At 43.5% G+C, this 20,747-nt stretch overlaps 1 long non-coding RNA gene across 1 annotated transcript in view; it reads left to right on the top strand.

The window, feature by feature from the left end:
- Positions 1 to 259: 259 nt before the first annotated feature.
- Positions 260 to 20,747, top strand: part of LOC143773382 (uncharacterized) — a 48,377-nt gene continuing 27,889 nt past the window's right edge. Inside the window, exon 1 of the long non-coding RNA XR_013215162.1 lies at positions 260 to 342. This is a non-coding gene — a long non-coding RNA (uncharacterized LOC143773382). The remainder of the gene's footprint in view (positions 343 to 20,747) is intronic.

Raw genomic sequence — 20,747 nt, 5'->3', positions numbered from 1 at the left:
GGCAATTGGAGCTCGAGAAAAATATAAATATGAGGTCCAAATGTGTGACTAGGAAGGACTTTTGATTGGAAAATTCTAGTATTATAAGCACCTTTATTGGATGGATTGGGTAATATGCTATGAACACTGGCACATATGGGAATCCATGTTGTATATAGACCTATTAGTGTCTTTGGTTTATCTAATAACAACTTGTAGGATTGGGAGTTGTATAACATGCAGTGATTGGATGAACTTAGTGACATCACAACCAACCCTTTATGAGGTCAGGTGATGCACTCAGTAGCCAGTGCAGCTTCATTACCCCTGAAGAAGCCAGTAATGGTGAAACATGTTGGGGAGGTATCTGGTTTAATGACCAATAATGTGCTGTAATAAGCAATAAGCAATAATAAGTGGTCACAGCCACATGCATCAGTGTCTGACTCAGATTAGTTACAGTTATGTGTGACACCATCTAATAGAAGGAACAGCATATGATTAGTTAAGTAGCTGTTGAATTAGAAAGTGGACCTGAATGTTAACTTAGATAATTCCTGGGTTTAATAGCCCCCTACCTTCGAGGATAAAATATATTATTTATAGGGGTTCGCTGCTACTGCTATATAACATTACTGTTAATTCAGTTACATAACACTTAGAACCTGAATAGGTCATTTGTAAAGCACTTCACCCTTGAACTAACTGAATATTGTGTAGAGTATAGAGGGTCTAAGTGGCCACTAGTGTTGAGCATTCCGATACCGCAAGTATCGGATATCGGCAGATATTCGCGGTATCGGAATTCTGATACCGAGTTCTGATACTTTCAGTATATCGGATACCAGAATCGGAAGTTCCCATAATTCAAAGAGCCAGAATTCAGCCAATGAGGAATCATTAGAAGTGTGGGCACATCCTGTTCTGCATCTTAGGCATGTAACTACTGGTATGGCTGTGATTGGCTGCTGAAATGATGTCTTGACGCACTATAAAAGTCGCCGCCGCCATTTGGGTTCACTCTGCTGTGAATTCAGTTAGGGACAGGATGCTGTGTTCTGACTGAGGGCCAGTTTAGAGATAGCGATTTGCTTCATTGTGCTTTACCCAGGCTAATTTAGCAACCACTGTGTGAGAACCTTGCTTTTGCCTTGCAGCGCTGTCCACAGCTGTCTGCAAGGTCTCTGTGTGTGTGAGTGCAGCTCACTCTGTAGTCTGTCCGCAGCCACAGCCGGTTGTAGTCAGCTCAGGGTGCGTCACTGCCTCATACCGTTCAATTGTCCTTTTTGCAATTAGTGCAGCCTGCTGCACATTTTTTCAAATTTATGTTATTAGTGGCTTTCCATACGTATCCAGCTAGATTGTGGAAAAACACTATATAGGATTACATTGAGGAGTTTTTTGGCCTTGCAGCGCCGTTCATGGCTGTCTGCACGGTCTCTGTGTCTCTGTATGCCTTTAATGTCTCCTCCACCTCCCCCAATACATCTTACATTATTCTTAGTTGTTTTCCTTCATGTAGAATTAACCTTCAAGGAAAGAAAGGGTTTATTTTAATTCCGATATTTTTGTCCCATTAACTTGCATTGGTATCGGGTATCGGTATCAGCGATATCCAATATTTTTTCAATATCGGCCGATCCAATCCGATACCGATACTTCTGGATATCGGAAGGTATCGCTCAAGTCAACACTAGTGGCCACACATATTACAGGCTGACTGTATCAACTGCCTTTCTCAAATTTATGTAACTTGCTGAATGGATATGTTACCATATAATATGGAATCTCACTTAAGAGAATAAGGACAGCACATTATTTGTGATTTTAATTGTGCACATTTTCAATACTATATAGTTATTAAAAGTAATTATTAAAAGTTATATTATATATTTTGGAATCTTCATTTAGGAAATATTTGCCTTTGACAATTTGTAAATAATAAGTTGGGATGGATGGAGCTCTTGTACGTAATCCTCAATGTCACACATCAAATACTTAGTAGTATCTACAGTCAGTAGAGTGTTCAGTAGAGCACAGCACAGCATCTGTAACATACTTCAAACTTCTTAGGCTACTTTCACACTAGCGTTGGTACAGGGCCGTCGCGCTACGTCGGCCCAACGTACCGACGCATACTGTGAAAAAAATGCCCGACGTGGGCAGCGGAAGCAGTCTTACGAAGCTTCCGCTGCCCCATTGTAATGTCCGTGGAAGAGAGGGTGGAGTTTCGGCCGTGCATGCGCGGTCGAAAATGGAGGACTCGACGCACAAAAAAACGTTACATGTAACGTTTTCTTGTGCTGAGGGTCCGCCAAAACATGATGCACGACGGTTGCGACGTGTGGCTATACATCGCAATGCATCGCTTTGCGGTATCGGAATTCCGATACCGAGATCCGATACTTTTTTGGTATCGGGAATCGGAATCGGAAGTTCTCAGTGTATGGTTCCCAGGGTCTGGAGGAGAGGAAACTTTCCTTCAGGCCCTGGGATCCATATCCATGTAAAAAATAAAGAATTAAAATAAAAAATAGGGATATACTCACCCTCTGACGCGCCCTGGTAGTAACCAGCAGCCTGCTTTGCTTAAAATGAGCGCGTTCAGCACCTTCCATGACGTCACGGCTTCTGATTGGTCGCGTGCCGCTCATGTGACCGGCACGCGACCAATCACAAGCCGTGACGTCATTCTCAGGTCCTAAATTCCTAGAATTAGGAATTTAGGACCTGAGAATGACGTCACGGCTTGTGATTGGTCGCGTGGCGGTCACATGAGCGGCACGCAACCAATCAGAAGCCGTGACGTCATGGAAGGTGCTGAATGCGCTCATTTTAAGCAACGGAAGCTGCCGGTTAACAGCGGTAAGGTGCAGGGGCCTCCGGACAGGTGAGTATATCAATATTTTTTATTTTAATTCTTTATTTTACACATTCATATGGATCGCAGGGCCTGAAGGAGAGTTTCCTCTCCTTCAGACCCTGGGAACCATCAGGATATCGTCCAATACTTGGTGTCCCATTGACTTGCATGGGTATCGGGTATCGGAATCAGCGAGATCTGATACTTTGCCGGTATCGGCCGATACTATCCGATACCGATACTTTCAAGTATCGGACGGTATCGCTCAACACTAGTTGTGAAACATTCTACAACAAATCTGCTGTATGTGAATCCACCCTAGATGGCACAAGCTAAGTTGAGGCTTTGTCAATTGGACTCTAGAACCTTTAAATTACTCATAAGTATTGGATTTCATCATGCATACTTGGCTGAACATCAAGGTTGCTTGCATTTTAGAAGGGGTTGACAAGTAGGAATAATTACTATTCAAGGGCAATCAAAATGCCCGACGTGGGCAGCGGAAGCAGTCTTACGAAGCTTCCGCTGCCCCATTGTAATGTCCGTGGAAGAGAGGGTGGAGTTTCGGCCTCGCATGCGCGGTCGAAAATGGAGGACTCGACGCACAAAAAAACGTTACATGTAACGTTTTCTTGTGCCGAGGGTCCGCCAAAACATGATGCACGACGGTTGCGACGTGTGGCTATACATTGCAATGAGTCGCTAATGTTAGTCTATGGGGAAAAACGCATCCTGCAGACAACTTTGCAGGATGCATTTTTTCTCCTAAACGACGCATTGCGACGTACAGCCAAAAACACTAGTGTGAAAGTAGCCTTAGAGTGGTTTATTTCTGAACCTGATACACTTTATTGCCTTCTTATGAATGGTACACAGTCAATCAAGGGTTTTTAACCTTTTCACCTTTGTTGCTCTTGTCTGGAGCTGATGTAGATGTGGAAAGAGTATCAATCTTCTTGACTGATTCTGGACCTACCTCTGTGGTTTCTGTTATTAGAACTTGGACTCGCATATTTAGGGAGAGATAAATCAAGGCCACTGGGTTCTCCATAGGAAAAGAGTTTGTCAGTGCTACATTCTGCAGTATTTTTTATAAATTCAAAGTAGGAAAACTGATGAAAAGAGACTTGGTTTTCTCTCCTGTCTCTTGACCCAAGCATGGTCCACTCTTCTTGAATATTGTGCGACAGCTTTGAGACTATTGGGTTTTCCCCAAGAGCAGTGCCTGTTAGCTGTGGCCAGATAGATGTGAATGCCTTGGCCAGCTGGAGCTCTAACAGGAGGTCACTGAACTCTTGGAATTTTGAAGCATCCTTACTGGATATTTTTGGAAAATCCTGTAGTTGCTTGAACAGTGCATTTTCTATGGCGTCAGGACTGCCAAAGCTTTATTCTAATATCGCCTATGCAGCCATGAAACCAGACGCTGGAATACTGATGTGGACTGATCTAAGTTTCTTGACCCGCTCTGTGGATTGTGGCCCAAAGCACCTGATCAGCAGATCTAGCTCTTCAGCAATAGTGCAATCATGAAAAAATATAGAAAGGCAGCTCACTGTTTCCTGTGGTGAAAAGAAGTCCTTTATTTCAATTCATATGGACATCCAAAGTGGCATAGCGGCGTGTGAGGGGAGATATGCTGGGAGATGGCAGGACGACTGCCGTTTCGTGGACAGGTGGCGCTTCTATGTGTCAGATTATTCGTTATATTCCTCACCTGTTCTGAATTTTCAGCAACAGTGATGCCAAAGTCACTAATTATGGATTTCAATGTGCATTTCCCACCTCTATAATTCAGGTTTCTCTTATATTGAAAAGACAACTGTTAGCTGAGTAGAGCTATTCATATAATTTGTATGATATAGATATACAGGAAAGTATGGAACGGCAGAGGCTTTTAGTATGGTATTTGGTTTGATGTGCATAATTTCTGCCACGTGTGGAACTGGAGCTATGTGGTTGTCCGGAATGTAATGATTTGGCTACAATATTGCCTTGCATGTGGATATCTGTGTATAGGGTTTACTGAGGCACATGGGCCTATTAAATTTTGGTGCATGAGGAAGGTTCAGCACGAGGGATTGGCAGCGATTTGTACTGACCTTAAATGCAGAATGCTGGAGAATGATATACGTCCTGCATCCAATACATTCATTTCAGCCTTCTTATATGCTGCGCTAACTTCTATTTCTGCCTTCTTTTACTACATTTGCAAACTGTCTAGTTCCACCTTCTTTTGCACGAAGGAGGCTTGTATCTTAGTAGCCTCGGCTTCTGCACATGCTCTTATAAGCTGCTCATTAACAGATGAAGATTTAGAACAATGTGATTTAGATGATCATTTTGACTGCTTGGTATACCCAGAAATGGGAGATAATGTCTGTGGTATTTGTGTCATTCTTGCCTCTGCTGTGGACTTAATGTCGCTTATTATGCTATCTCCCTCAAAATTAAGTTTCTGGAAACCTTGCAACTCTTCATGGGAATCGTGTGTATTAGGTTTCTCCAGAGTTGTAATGTATTCCATGCTCTTTCTAGTATAAACTTTATAAACTGCACAGTTGTCCTAGAGCTCCTTCTAGTGGTAGTTCATGAGTAGCAGGTTGGGAGATGTTGGTGATGTGACTAAGCAATTTTTGCAATAAATATAATTATTATTATTATTATTTATTTATTTATTTATATAGCACCATTAATTCCATGGTGCTGTACATGAGAAGGGGTTACATAAAAATACAAATATCACTTACAGTAAACAAATTAACAATGACAGACTGGTACAGAGGGGAGAGGACCGTGGGCTTACATTCTACAGGATTATGGGGAAGGAGAAAGTAGGTAGAGGGTTGCAGCAGCTCCGATGGTGTTGAGGTGGCCATGTGGTCATTACAATTTGTAAGTTTTCTTGAAGAGGAGGGTTTTCAGGTTTCTTTTGAAGTATCCAAATGTGGTGGATAACCGGATGTCTTGGGGCACAGAATTCCAGAGTATGGGGGATATTCGGGAGAAGTCTTGGAGGCAATTGGGTGAGGAGCGAATAAGCGTGGAGGAGAGACGGAGGTCTTGGGAATACGGTTGTTCACATGAATGGGACATATTTCAAGCAATTTCTGATAGCAGAGACTGTATTGTGTTCCCTTTAGTCATTGTACTTCACAGCTAGAATGGATCTGTATTGTGATGTTAGCTGCTGGATTCTACTGATTTAAAGGCTGTGTTCTACCTACGCCTACGTTCTGATGTCAGTGCTGAAGATTGGCTTTAAGATGTATCTGGCAGAAGTTCTTTTTCTATTCTGACTCCACAACTCCATAACTTCTGGCTGTCTCTATGTACCATTACTCACAACGTGATTTTATCACATAGTTTGAATCAACTGTAGAAGCATGTATGAAGATTTCAGGAGAAGGTTTTATAGCCAGATAAATTGTTGTATTTATGCATATTTACAGTAGATAAAAAACTTATTCTGAACCAAAGATGCAGATGCATGTGCTTTTTAACATAGCTGACAAACAAAACAAGGAAGAAGGGAGGGGTTACTGACATCAGATTTACTTCAGAGCTACAGGGAGAGAGGACAACATTCCAAAAGGGGCAAGGCTTGTTGCATAGCAACCAAGCAGCAGCACAATAATATCATAATACTGTATGATTCCCAAGTCATGGGACATGACTGTAGCCTTCTGCCTATGTACAGTATATATGAAGAAATTAACTGCACATTCTTTGCTTCAAAATGCAAGCAATTTTTTATTTATTCAAACGTGTATGACCCAAAGGTCATTTTCTCAGTAAATTATAATACTTTATACCAGCTTGAAAAAGGATTTTAAAATCCAAAATATTGGCCTATTGAAATGTATGTTCAGTAAATGCATATAATACCTGGTCGGGGCTCCTTTAGCTCCAATTACTGCATCAATGCGGCATGGCATGGAGGCGATCAGCCTGTGGCACTGTTGAGGTGTTATGGAAGCCCAGTGTCAGTATTTCGGGTTTTCTAAGTCACATTGTGAATGATTTTGCCCTTTGTTAAGATGGAGTTTGCTGTTTTTGTCTGCCCTACTTCCTGTTCGTTTGTTTAAAACCCGGGTAAGGTGTCAGCCTCTTTGCTGGAGCATTCTGATTCTGTTCTCCTTCAGCTCAGCTGCTGGTTCTGAGTGTGTCTCTACCTCTGGCTCTGGAGATTTCCTGCATTTGTAAGCTACACTCTCTATGTTATCATTAGTCTGCTGACTTGGAACTTAACCCTCGGTTCACTCCTTCTGGTAAGAACTGTGTTTTTGGAACTTTGTTTCGGGACTGTGTGTTGCTACTTAATCCTTCATTTACTCCCCCCGGTGGGAGCTGTAGGAAACAACACCAGTATAATACTTTAAGGTGAACCTGTTTGTGAACTTACCCGTGTTTATGCCACATCTGGGATCAACTTGTGAACTAGTTTCTGGACTTACCCGTGTTCATGCCACACCTGGGATGAACTTGTGGACTTGTTCTCGACTTCCCTGTGTTTACTTCATACCTGGATTTGACTCTTTCTGTGCTGACAGTGTTTGGATCTGCACCACATCACCTATCACATTCACCTTGCTGAGGACTCTGCCTTAAGAACTCTGCCGATTTGCTGTATAAGTTTCAAGGACTCTTTTCTTTTCAGGACACTGTGGGTATCTGTATATTGTTTTGGGTATTGTTGCTGTTGTACAAATACACTATTTGCACTAAAGAAACCCGTCTCTGTCTGTTCATTGCCCCATGCTATCAGAATCCTTGAGTTCCTACAATAGTATTACACCCAGGTTGCTTTGATAGTCGCCTTCAGCTAGTCTGCATTGTTGGGTCTGGTGTCTCTCATCTTCCTCTTGACAATACCCAATAGATTCTCTATGGGGTTAAGGTCAGGCGAGTTTGCTGGCCAGTCAAGCACAGTGATACTGTTGTTTGTAAACCAGGTATTCGTACTTTTGGTAGTGTGGACAGGTTCCAAATCCTATTGGAGAAATAAATTTCATATCCAAAAAGCTTGTCGGCAGAGGGAAGCATGAAGTACTCTAACATTTCCTGGTAGATGGCTTTGCTGACTTTGGTCTTGATAAAACACAGTGGACCTACACCAGCAGATGACATGGCTCCCCAAACCATCACTGATTGGGAAACTTCACACTAGACCTCAAGCAGCTTGGATTGTGGCCTCTCCACTCTTCCTCCAGACTCTAGACCTTGATTTCCAAATGAAAGGCAAAATTTACTTTTATCTGAAAGCATCACCTTGGACCACAGAGCAACAGTCCAGTTCTTTTTGTCCTTGGCCGAGGTAAGATGCTTCTGGCGTTGTCTATTGGTCATGAGTGGCTTAACACAAGGAATGCGACACTGGTAGCCCATGTCCTGGATTCCTCTGTGTGTGGTGGCTCTTGAAGCAATGACTCCATCAGCAGTCCACTCCTTGTGAATCTCCCCAAAATTTTTGAATGGCCTTTTCTTAACAATCCTTTCCAGGCTGCGGTTATCCTGGTTGCTTGTGCACCTTTTTCTACCACACTTTTTCCTTTCACTCAACTTTCCATTAATATGCTTGGATATAGCACTCTAAACAGCCAGCGTCTTTAGCTTTAGAAAGCCTTTGCAGGTGGTTTTGTTGATTATTTTAATTTACTGAGAAAATGACTTTTGGGTTTTCATTGGCTGTAAGCTACAATCATCAACATTAGCAGAAATAAACACTTGAAATAGATCACTTTGTTTGTAATGACTCTATATAACGAGTTTCACTTGTATTGAAGAACTGAAAAAAATTAACTTTTTGATGATGATATTCTAATTTTATGAGAAGCAGCTGTAGATGCGGTATGGATGTGGTTTTATTTGTCAACGTGTTTCGAGGTGATCATACCTCTTCATCAGGACAAACCACAATGATCTAAACGTGTCTCTAAATACTTTTTGCATCATTACACCTAACCTAATTTATGTACATCTGTGGTGTGATTTCTTTGCCTCTGTGTATTAGATGGGTTGTTACTGACAACTGGCAATAATTTCTTGTAAATAGCACCTTTAGAAATATATTTACTTAGAAAATTGGTGACGTGTTCAATACTTATTTCTCCTGCTGTATATCCATGTGCTTTCTTTTGGAAAATAGCAGCTTCAGAGATCAAATAGTCCTCCATGATATGACTGTATAAGCTGCTATATACTATTGCTGCTTGGTATCCACTGAAGATTTCAGATTTTGCAGAGTGCTGAGCTCAAGGTTAGCAGTCATGTACCAGAGGAGAAATAAACAAGTTCTTAAGGATGTAATTGATAGACCTGCAAACTAAAAAGAAAAAAAAAAAACACTTTCCCTTTCATTTTTTTGCCTTCAGTATTTCTTTGCCTTTCTGCCTGTCTTTATTTTCTTGGCTGCTTTCCTTCCTTTTTTCCTCTCACACAGTGTTTTGCTGGCTGTTCCATGGATTCATAATATCTGTTGTCAGTGCGATAGAAAGATAGCAGCAGCCTGATGTGTTACTTCTAAATGGAAGACAGCAACTCATACTCCATATGTCACAGTGTCAAACTTTTACAAGCAAACTTTTTCTCTCGTTTTTTGCAGACAAGACCTAATTGAACATAGAGCTATGGTCACAGTTCTGGATATTTGTCAGCCATTGCAAGGCAGGCAGACTCATTGATCCTTGGCTGAGTGGGTGGTTGGGACGCAGGAATCTGCTGACATAGACCTGTACCAATCCGTTCTCAGTTTACAGTCTGTCCTGTTCCTCTTTCGGCTCTGCTATGGGCGTGGATTATGTCTTTTTCTGCCATCTCCGTATATTCATCATGACATTTTTACAATCTGCCTACTCCCCATTTCTTCATATAATAAAGCTTTCAGTTTTATGCCAAATCAGCTTTAATATTTTATGAGCACTGTATAGCTAAAACTTTCTGATTAACTTTTTTCCCACCATTTTTAAGATCCCTACTTGCTTTCAATGAATTAAAATATTCTGGATTAAAACCCATACAAACTTTGATCTTCTCTGTGCAAGGAGTTTACCACGATAATATCCAGTCTACACAATCCTCTGGGAACCAAATTATCAGGTAATCCAGGCTGATACAGTTTACAGATAGGATGCTAACATGCACAAAGTGCAAAGCTTTGATGACCTCGGATAGTATATACAATACAAGAGTGCCACTGTGAGGAGTGCAGTCACACTAAAGTCCTGGTACACGAAAACGGCACAAAAGGCCTGCGACAACATATGACATCTGTAGTGTATGGATGGATTTGCACATGGCATGTAATACTGCAAAAATGTCAGGTACAGGTGCAGCTCACAAAATTAGAATAATCAAAAAGTTAATTTATTTCAGTTCTGTAATAGAAAAAGTGAAACTCATACTGTATATTACATAGACTCATTACAAGCAGAGTGATCTATTTCAAGCATTTATTTCTGTTAATGTTGATGATTATGGCTTACAGCCAATGAAAAGCCGAAAGTCATTTTCTCAGTAAATTTGAATACTTTATAACACCAGTTTGAAAAAATGATTTTAAATTCCAAAATGTTGGCCAACTGAATTGTATGTTCAGTAAATGCACTCAATACTTGGTCAGGGCTCCTTTGGCATCAATTACTGCATCAATGTGGCTTGGCATGGAGGCGATCAGCCTGTGGCACTGCTGAAGAGTTATTGAAGCCCAGGTTGCTTTGATAGCAGCTTTCAGCTCATCTGTATTGTTGGGTCAGGTGTCTCTCATCTTCCTCTTCACAATACCCCATAGATTTTCTATGGGTTTTTAAGATCAGACGAGTTTACTGGCCAGTCAAGCACAGTGATATTTTGGTAGTGTGGAGAGGTGCGAAGCCCTGCTGGAAAATGACATTTCCATCTCCAAAATGCTTGTCAGCAGAGAGAAGCATGAAGTGCTCTAAAATTTCCTGGTAGATGACTGTGCTAATGGGACGCCCGCCAGGGCCTAGGGGTACTCGGTACCAGGTCGGGTTGTTATTAATGGGGAGGTCACGGTGGCAGCAACCCAGTCCTTAGCCCTGGGTGCCCAAGTAAAAGGGGAACAGTCTTTAAAGGGGATGTGAAAATAATATAAGTTTGTGACGGCACCTGTGGTACTCAGTTAGGTGCTTAAAGGGGTCCTCTGGGGTTGATGGTGTGGCTGCAAGATGGCATCGCTTCTCACAGGTGAAGCTGGGTGATGCAGGGTTCCCGGTGTGTTGGGTAGGGATTGTGTGGTGGATGTGGGCAAATAAATGGAGAACATGGGGTTGTAACGTCTTTACCTGGTTTACAGGTTGAATCAGGCCACAGTCCAGGTTACCAGCAACAGGTGCTGATGTCGGTCTGCCTGGCCTGGAGGCAATGGTGGATCCCTCTCCCAGGTGAGGTCCGTAAGCCTTCCTGCTTGCGTTCGTATGCGAGGTCCTTGCTGCCTGTGACTCCCTGACAAAGTCCTCTCTCTCTCCTGTCCTGGGACAGTTACCTGTATGGTGGGCAGTGCAAGTCTTTTTATAGGGTCGCTATCACAACCCAGGCTCTTTGTGTACTGCTTCACTTTCAGGTGTGGGTGCGGGCAAATTACTTAAAGGGAACCTGTCACCCCGTTTTTTTCAGTATGGGATAAAAATACCATTAAATAGGGCCTGAGCTGTGCGTTAAAATAGTATATTTTGTGTACCCTGATTCCCCACCTATGCTGCCGAAATACCTTACCAAAGTCGCCGTTTTCGCCTGTCAATCCAGGTGGTCAGGTCAAATGGGCATGGTGACATCGCTGTTTCTTCCCCCAGATCTTGCTTATTTTTCCATTGGTGGCTGTTGTGAATTCTGCTTTTGGGCTCCCTCCGGTGGTAGTAGGTGGTAATGCAGTTGTCCCTGGGTTGCAGTCCTAGTCAGGTGTGTCTGCTGATTGCAGTTCTGACTGGGGTATTTAGGTGTGCAGGATTCATTAGTCCTTGCCAGTTGTCAATTGTTGTTGGGAGGTGTTGGACCTCTGCCTGGTTCCTCCTGCCTTTCTGCCAAATCAGCAAAGATAAGTGTCTGTTTTTTTTTTCCTGTGGCACACATGCGGTGTGCTTCACAATTCAGTGCTATTCCTTGTGTTTTCTTGTCCAGCTTAGATTGTGTCAGTATTTTCTCAGTCTTGTTGGATTCTCTGGAGTGGCAGATATACATTCCATGTCTTTAGTTAGATTGTGGAACTTTTTGTATTATCTGCTGTGGATATTTTTGGAAGGGTTTTAATACTGACCGCCTAGTAATCTGTCCTATCCTCTCCTATTTAGCTAGAGTGGCCTCTTTTGCTAAATCCTGTTTTCTACCTGTGTGTGTCTATTCTTCTCCTACTCACAGTCAATATTCGTGGGGGGCTGCCTATCCTTTGGGGGTCTGCTCTGAGGCAAGGTAGCATTCCTATTTCCACCTATAGGGGTATTTAGTCCTCCGGCTGTGTCGAGGTGTCTAGGGTTTGTTAGGCACACCCACGGCTACTTCTAGTTGCGGTGTTAGTTCAGGATTTGCGGTCAGTACAGGTTCCACTGTCTCCAGAGAAAGTTTCATGTGGCTCCAAGGTCACCACATCACAACAGGTGGCGTAGTGGTTTGCGCATGCCCAACTGCCGAATCCACAGCACAGGTGAAGAAAAAGAGCGTGATCTGCCCTATTCCCCTGGTTATCGGTGGGGGCGGCCATCTTCCTGAGGCCGCGCGTGTGCAGATGGAGTGCTCTGCTGCTCGGGGCTTCAGGAAAATGGCCGCGGGATGCTGCGTGTGCGCAGATGGAGATCGCGGTGGCCATTTTTCTGAAGCCGAGATGCGAACTCGGTTGATTGCACCTTTGCTTGAATTTGCACACTTTTCCCATGTAGTCCCAATTCTGTTCCATGTCTGTAATAAAGTTTTTTCAATATATTTTATTGGATCATGTGGTCGCATTTTGTGGTTTCCATGCCTTCCCCTTCTTGGTCTATGTATTAGCGACTGATCCACTTAAGGTCCATGATCATTAGCAAATATGATTAAAGATATACAGTAAATATTCATGTAACCATCGACTGATAAGATGTTGCTAAGTACTATCCTTGTAGTGGCTCACTAACATTCCAACCCTTCAGGTTATCTTCCGGTCTTGGAGCTGCAGCTCACACCTGCTGTACAGCTCCACTTTCTGCTCTCACTCCTCCCTCTTCACTCTCCTGCACTGAACTAACTAAGTCCACCTCCAGACCAGAATACACATATCTGGGGGAAGCTCCCCAGAATCCGGTTTCAGAGCTCCCCCTTCTGGCCTGGATTCAGAATGTGTTGCATGTAGGTGATTACCTGGTAAAGGAAATCCCCCTTGCCTCCAAGAATGACATCACCCTCCCCGAAAGGAAGGCAACATCACTGTAACAACTGGTTACCTGGGGTGTTACATTAACTTTGGTCTTGATAAAACACAGTAGACCTACACCAACAGATGACATGGCTCCCCAAACCATCCCTGATTGTGGATACTCTACCTAATATATGAGCTTCACTTTTTGTATTGAAAAACTGAAATAAATTAACTTTTTGATGATATTCTAATTTTGTGAGATGCATCTGTAGGTTATTGTTCTAAGTGTATCTTGCAGAAGACCATACACAAAATAATCTAACTCAGGTGAATGGAATTGTTTTTCAGTTGTGAAACATTCTACAACAAATCTGCTGTGTTGTTTATCCGCTTTTTGGGCTCCCCTGGTGGTTGCTGGTGGTACTGGTGACTTGTTTGCACTTTGCTGCTTCTGTTCACCTGCTTCCATCAGCGTTTGGGAGTTTCCTATTTAGCCTTGTTCTCCAGTCATTTCCTTGCCGGTCATCATTGTAACCAGAGCCTTCGGTTGCATGTTCCTGCTACTAGTCTGCTGATCAGCTAAGTGGACTTTGTCCTTTTGTTTTGTACCTTTTGTCCAGTTTGCAGTTTTTGTAATTCTCTGTAGCTGGAAGCTCTTGCGGGCTGAAATTGCCACTCCTGTGTCATGAGTTGACACAGGAGTCTTAAAGTAATTTCAGGATGGTTTTTGAAAGGGTTTTCAGTTGATCGTGAAGTCCTCTTTTGTATCCTTCTGCTATCTAGTAAGTGGACCTCTCTTTGCTAAATCTACTTTCATACTGTGTATGTCTTTTCTTCTTAATTCACCGTTATTACATGTGGGGGGCTGCTATCATCTTTTGGGGTATTTCCCTAGAGGTAAGCCAGGTCTGTTTCTTCCTCTACCAGGCGTAGTTAGTCCTCCGGCTGGCGCATGGCATATAGGAAGCCGTAGGTATGCTCCCTGGCTACTATTAGTTGTGTGGTAGATTTAGCTCACGGTCAACTCGAGTTTCCATCACCCGAGAGCTCGTTCGTTATTTATATGTTTCTTACGTTCCCTTGCCATTGGGAACCATGACAGTATGACCGGCCGGTGTTAAACTTATTGGCAGAAGAAAGGAGAGAAAAAAGAAGTCTGTAAATTTTTTTTTTTTTCTCTTTTTCCCCTATGCTTGCTCCATAGTTGGATCAGTTGTATTTCAGCTCTAATTACAGCCTTTGCCTTTCTCTCCTTATAATCCTTGAATGGCTCTGAGCTCACCTGTTTAAAGATGGATCCTCAGAGTTTGGCTGCAGGTTTAAATAATCTTGCTACGAAGGTTCAAAATTTACAAGATTTTGTTATACATGCTCCTATTTCTGAACCTAAAGTCCCTACACCAGAGGTGTTTTCCAGAGATAGATCTCGGTTTTAGAATTTCAAATATAATTGTAAATTATTCCTTTCTCTCAGACCTCACTCCTCAGGAGATCCTGTCCAGCAGGTTAAGATTGTAATCTCTTTGCTGCGAGGTGACCCTCAAAATTGGGCATTTTCATTGGCACCAGGGGATCCTGCGTTGCTCAATGTGGATGCGTTTTTCCTGGCTTTAGGGTTGCTTTATGAGGAACCTAATTTTTAGATTCAAGCTGAAAAAGCTTTGATAGCCCTATCTCAAGGGCAAGATGAAGCGGAGATATACTGCCAAAAATTTCGTAAATGGTCTGTGCTTACTCAGTGGAATGAGTGCGCCTTAGCGGCAAATTTCAGAGAGGGTCTTTCTGATGCCGTTAAAGATGTTATGGTCGGGTTCCCTGTGCCTACAGGTCTGAATGAGTCCATGACAATGGCAATTCAGATTGATCGGCGTTTGCGGGAGCGCAAACCCGTGCACCATTTGGCGGTATCTTCTGAGGAGACGCCAGAGAAAATGCAATGTGACAGAGTTATGTCCAGAAGCGAGCGGCAGAATTATAGGCGTAAAAATGGGTTATGCTTCTATTGTGGTGATTCTGCTCATGTTATATCGGCATGCTCTAAACGTACTAGGAAGGTTGACAAGTCCATTTCAATTGGCACTTTACAGTCCAAATTTATTTTGTCTGTAACCTTGATTTGTTCATTATCAGTTATTACCGTGGATGCCTATGTGGACTCTGGCGCCGCTCTGAGTCTTATGGACTGGTCCTTTGCCAGGCGCTGTGGGTTTGATTTAGAGCCTCTGGAAGTCCCTATACCTCTGAAGGGTATTGATTCTACACCTTTGGCTTGTAATAAACCACAGTTCTGGACGCAAGTGACTATGCGTATGACTCCAGACCATCAGGAGGTGATTCGCTTCCTTGTGTTGTACAATTTACATGATGTTTTGGTGCTTGGATTACCATGGTTACAGTCTCATAACCCAGTCCTTGACTGGAAAGCTATGTCTGTGTTAAGCTGGGGATGTCGGGGGGCTCATGGGGACACTCCTATGGTGTCCATTTCGTCATCTATTCCATCTGAGATTCCGGCATTTTTGTCTGATTATCGTGATATTTTTGAAGAGCCTAAGATTGGTTCACTCCCTCCTCACAGGGATTGTCATTGCGCCATAGATCTGATTCCTGGCAGTAAATTTCCAAAGGGTCGTTTGTTTAACCTATCTGTACCTGAACATGCTGCTATGCGCGAGTATATTAAGGAGTCCCTGGAAAAGGGACATATTCATCCTTCTTCATCACCTTTAGGAGCCGGTTTTTTCTTTGTCTCTAAAAAGGATGGCTCTCTGAGGCCTTGTATTGATTATCGACTCCTGAATAAAATTACAGTCAAATATCAGTATCCATTGCCTTTGCTGACTGATTTGTTTGCTCGCATAAGGGGGGCTAAGTGGTTCTCTAAGATTGATCTTCGTGGGGCGTATAATTTGGTGCGAATTAAGCAGGGGGATGAGTGGAAAACCGCATTTAATACGCCTGAGGGCCATTTTGAGTATTTGGTAATGCCTTTCGGCCTTTCTAATGCTCCTTCGGTCTTTCAGTCCTTAATGCATGATATTTTCCGTGAATATTTGGATAAATTTTTGATTGTTTACTTGGATGATATTTTGATTTTTTCTGATGACTGGGAGTCTCATGTTCAGCAGGTCAGGAGGGTTTTTCAGGTTTTGCGGGAGAATTCTTTGTGTGTAAAGGGTTCAAAGTGTGTTTTTGGGGTTCAAAAAATTTCCTTTTTGGGGTACATTTTTTCCCCTTCTTCTATTGAGATGGACCCTGTCAAGGTTCGGGCTATTTATGACTGGACGCAGCCTACTTCTCTGAAGAGTCTCCAGAAATTCTTGGGCTTTGCTAATTTTTATCGTCGATTTATAGCTGGTTTTTCTGGCGTTGCTAAACCTCTGACGGATTTGACTAAAAAGGGTGCTGATGTTGCCAATTGGTCCCCTGCTGCCGTGGAGGCCTTTCGGGAGCTTAAGCGCCGCTTTTTGTCTGCCCCTGTGTTGCGCCAGCCTGATGTTTCTCTTCCCTTTCAGGTTGAGGTCGATGCTTCCGAGATCGGAGCGGGGGCGGTTTTGTCGCAGAAAAGTTCCGACTGCTCGGTGATGAGACCTTGTGCGTTCGTTTCGCGAAAATTTTCGGCCGCCGAGCGAAACTATGATGTTGGTAATCGGGAGCTTTTGGCCATGAAGTGGGCATTTGAGGAGTGGCGTCATTGGCTTGAGGGTGCCAGACATCAGGTGGTAGTTTTGACTGATCACAAGAATTTAATTTATTTGGAGTCTGCCAGGCGCCTGAATCCTAGACAGGCACGTTGGTCGTTGTTCTTTTCCCGGTTTAATTTTGTGGTCTCGTACTTACCGGGTTCTAGGAATGTGAAGGCAGATGCTCTTTCTAGGAGTTTTGAGCCTGACTCTCCTGGGAATTCTGAACCTGCTGGTGTCCTTAAGGATGGAGTGGTTTTGTCTGCTGTCTCTCCAGATTTGCGACGTGCTTTGCAAGAATTTCAGGCGGATAGACCTGATCATTGTCCGTCTGGTAGACTGTTTGTTCCTGACGAGTGGACCACTAGAGTCATCTCAGAAGTTCATTCTTCTACTCTGGCAGGTCATCCGGGAATTTTTGGCACCAGAGATTTGGTGGCTAGATCCTTCTGGTGGCCTTCCTTGTCTCGAGATGTGCGTGTTTTTGTGCAGTCTTGCGATGTGTGTGCTCGGGCCAAGCCTTGTTGTTCTAGGGCTAGTGGGTTGATGTTGCCCTTGCCTATTCCGAAGAGGCCTTGGACGCACATCTCTATGGACTTTATCTCGGACCTCCCTGTTTCTCAGAAGATGTCTGTCATCTGGGTGGTGTGTGACCGTTTTTCTAAAATGGTTCATTTGGTGCCATTGCCTAAGTTGCCTTCCTCATCTGAGTTGGTCCCTCTGTTTTTTCAAAATGTGGTTCGCTTGCATGGTATTCCGGAAAACATCATTTCTGACAGGGGTACCCAGTTCGTGTCTAGATTTTGGCGGGCAGTCTGTGCCAGGTTGGGCATTGATTTGTCTTTTTCGTCTGCATTCCATCCTCAGACCAATGGCCAGACGGAACGAACTAATCAAACTTTGGAGACGTATTTGAGGTGTTTTGTGTCTGCGGATCAGGATGAATGGGTTGCCTTTCTGCCGTTGGCGGAGTTTGCTCTTAATAATCGGGCTAGTTCTGCCACTTTGGTTTCTCCTTTCTTTTGCATTTCAGGGTTTCATCCGCGTTTTTCATCTGGTCAGGTTGAATCTTCGGATTGTCCTGGAGTGGATGCGGTAGTGGATCGGTTGCATCAGATTTGGGGACAAGTGGTGGATAATTTGGAATTGTCCCAGGAGAGGACTCAGCAGTTTGCTAACCGCCGTCGTCGTGTTGGCCCCCACCTTCGTGTTGGGGACTTGGTGTGGTTGTCTTCCCGTTTTGTCCCTATGAGGGTTTCTTCTCCTAAATTTAAGCCTCGGTTCATCGGTCCTTATAGGATTTTGGAGATTCTTAACCCTGTTTCCTTTCGTTTGGACCTCCCGGCATCTTTCGCTATCCATAATGTGTTCCATTGGTCGTTGTTGCGGAGATATGAGGTACCGGTGGTTCCTTCTACTGAACCTCCTGCTCCTGTGCTGGTGGAGGGTGAATTGGAGTACGTGGTAGAAAAGATCTTGGACTCCCGTATTTCCAGACGGAGACTTCAATATCTGGTTAAATGGAAGGGCTATGGTCAGGAAGATAATTCTTGGGTAACTGCCTCTGATGTTCATGCCTCGGATTTGGTTTGTGCCTTTCATAGGGCTCATCCAGATCGCCCTGGCGGTTCTTGTGAGGGTTCGGTGCCCCCTCCTTAAGGGGAGGGTACTGTTGTGTATCCGCTTTTTGGGCTCCCCTGGTGGTTGCTGGTGGTACTGGTGACTTCTTTGCACTTTGCTGCTTCTGTTCACCTGCTTCCATCAGCGTTTGGGAGTTTCCTATTTAGCCTTGCTCTCCAGTCATTTCCTTGCCGGTCATCATTGTAACCAGAGCCTTCGGTTGCATGTTCCTGCTACTAGTCTGCTGATCAGCTAAGTGGACTTTTGTTGTGAATTTGGATTCTGGGCTCCCCCGGTGGCTACTGGTGGAATTGAACTTGTGACATCATCTTCCCTGTTCACCTGTTCTGATTAGATCTGGGTGTCGCTATATAACCTGGCTTCTCTGTTAGATGCTTGCCGGTCAACAATGTTATCAGAAGCCTCTCTGTGCTTGTTCCTGCTCCCAGACATCTACTAGATAAGTTGGACATTCGTCCATGTTTTGTTTTTGTATTTTGGTTCCAGTTCACAGCTGCAGTTTCGTTACTGTGTCTGGAAAGCTCTTGTTGATCAGGAATTGCCACTCTGGTATTATGAGTTAATGCCAGAGTCCTAAAGTAATTTCTGGATGTGTTTTGTTAGGGTTTTCTACTGACCATGAAAGTATGCTTTCTGTCTTCTGCTATCTAGAAAGCGGACCTCAAATTTGCTAAAACTATTTTCCTGCTGCGTTTGTTGTTTCATCTCATATCACCGCCAATATATGTGGGGGGCCTCTGTCTCCTTTTTGGGCATTTCTCTAGAGGTGAGTCAGGTCTTATATTTCCCTCTGCTAGCATTATTTAGTTCTCCGGCCGGCGCTGGGCATATAGGGATAAAAAGTAGGACATGCTACCTGGCTACTTCTAGATGATGCGGTAGGTTTAGTTCATGGTCAGTATAGTTACATCTTCCAAGAGCTTGTTCCTATTGAGGCTTATGCTAGTTCTCTGGCCATGGAGATCATGACAGTTTGACCGGCCCACTAAAGGGTTAAAATCCTTGGCTGAGAAAGGAGAGAAATAAGAAGTCTGCTGAAAATTTTTTTTTTTTTTTTTTTTTTTCTCTAGTAGTTAGTGTGCTCTTAATTGGATCACTTGCCAGTCTGTCTATGCTGCAGTCTTTCTTTTTTTTTTCTCTCCTTCTAATCTTTGAATGGCTCTATGTTCACCTGTCTATAATGGATCTACAGAGTGTAACTGCAGGTTTGAATAATCTCGCCACGAAAGTACAAAGTTTGCAAGATTTTGTTGTTCATGCTCCGGTATCAGAGCCGAGAATTCCTTTGCCGGAATTCTTCTCAGGGAATAGATCTAGCTTTCAGAATTTTAGAAATAATTGTAAGTTATTTTTGTCCCTGAAATCTCGTTCTGCTGGAGACCCTGCACAGCAGGTTGGGATTGTGATTTCCTTGCTCCGCGGCGACCCTCAAGATTGGGCTTTTGCATTGGCACCAGGGGATCCTGCGTTGCGCAATGTGGATGCGTTTTTTCTGGCCTTGGGCTTGCTGTATGAGGAACCTCATTTGGAACTTCAGGCAGAAAAAACTTTGATGTCCCTATCGCAGGGGCAAGATGAAGCTGAAATTTACTGCCAAAAATTCCGTAAATGGTCTGTGCTTACTCAGTGGAATGAGTGTGCCTTGGCGGCTACTTTCAGAGAGGGTCTTTCTGATGCCATTAAGGATGTTATGGTGGGGTTCCCTGTGCCTGCAAGTCTGAATGAGTCCATGACAATGGCCATTCAGATCGATAGGCGTCTGCGGGAGCGCAAACCAGTGCACCATCTGGCGGTGTCCACTGAGAAGACGCCAGAAAACATGCAGTGTGATAGAATTCTGTCCAGAAGCGAGCGGCAGAATTTTAGACGGAAAAATGGGTTGTGTTTCTATTGTGGGGATTCTACTCATGTTATATCAGCATGCTTTAAGCGTACTAAAAAGCTTGATAAATCCGTTCCCATTGGCACTTTACAGTCTAAATTTATTTTGTCTGTGACCCTGATTTGCTCTTTGTCATCTATTACTACGGACGCCTATATCGACTCTGGCGCCGCTTTGAGTCTTATGGATTGGTCCTTTGCCAATCGTTGTGGGTATGATTTAGAGCCTTTGGAGACTCTTATTCCTCTGAAGGGGATTGACTCCACCCCATTGGCTAATAATAAACCACAATACTGGACACAAGTGACTATGTGTATTAATCCGGATCACCAGGAGACTATTCGTTTTCTGGTGCTGTAT

Source organism: Ranitomeya variabilis, chromosome 5 (assembly GCF_051348905.1).
Source record: "Ranitomeya variabilis isolate aRanVar5 chromosome 5, aRanVar5.hap1, whole genome shotgun sequence".
Classification (NCBI taxonomy): domain Eukaryota; kingdom Metazoa; phylum Chordata; class Amphibia; order Anura; family Dendrobatidae; genus Ranitomeya; species Ranitomeya variabilis.
Note: the sequence above shows the minus strand (reverse complement) of the source record. Positions and strands in the feature narration are given on the sequence as shown.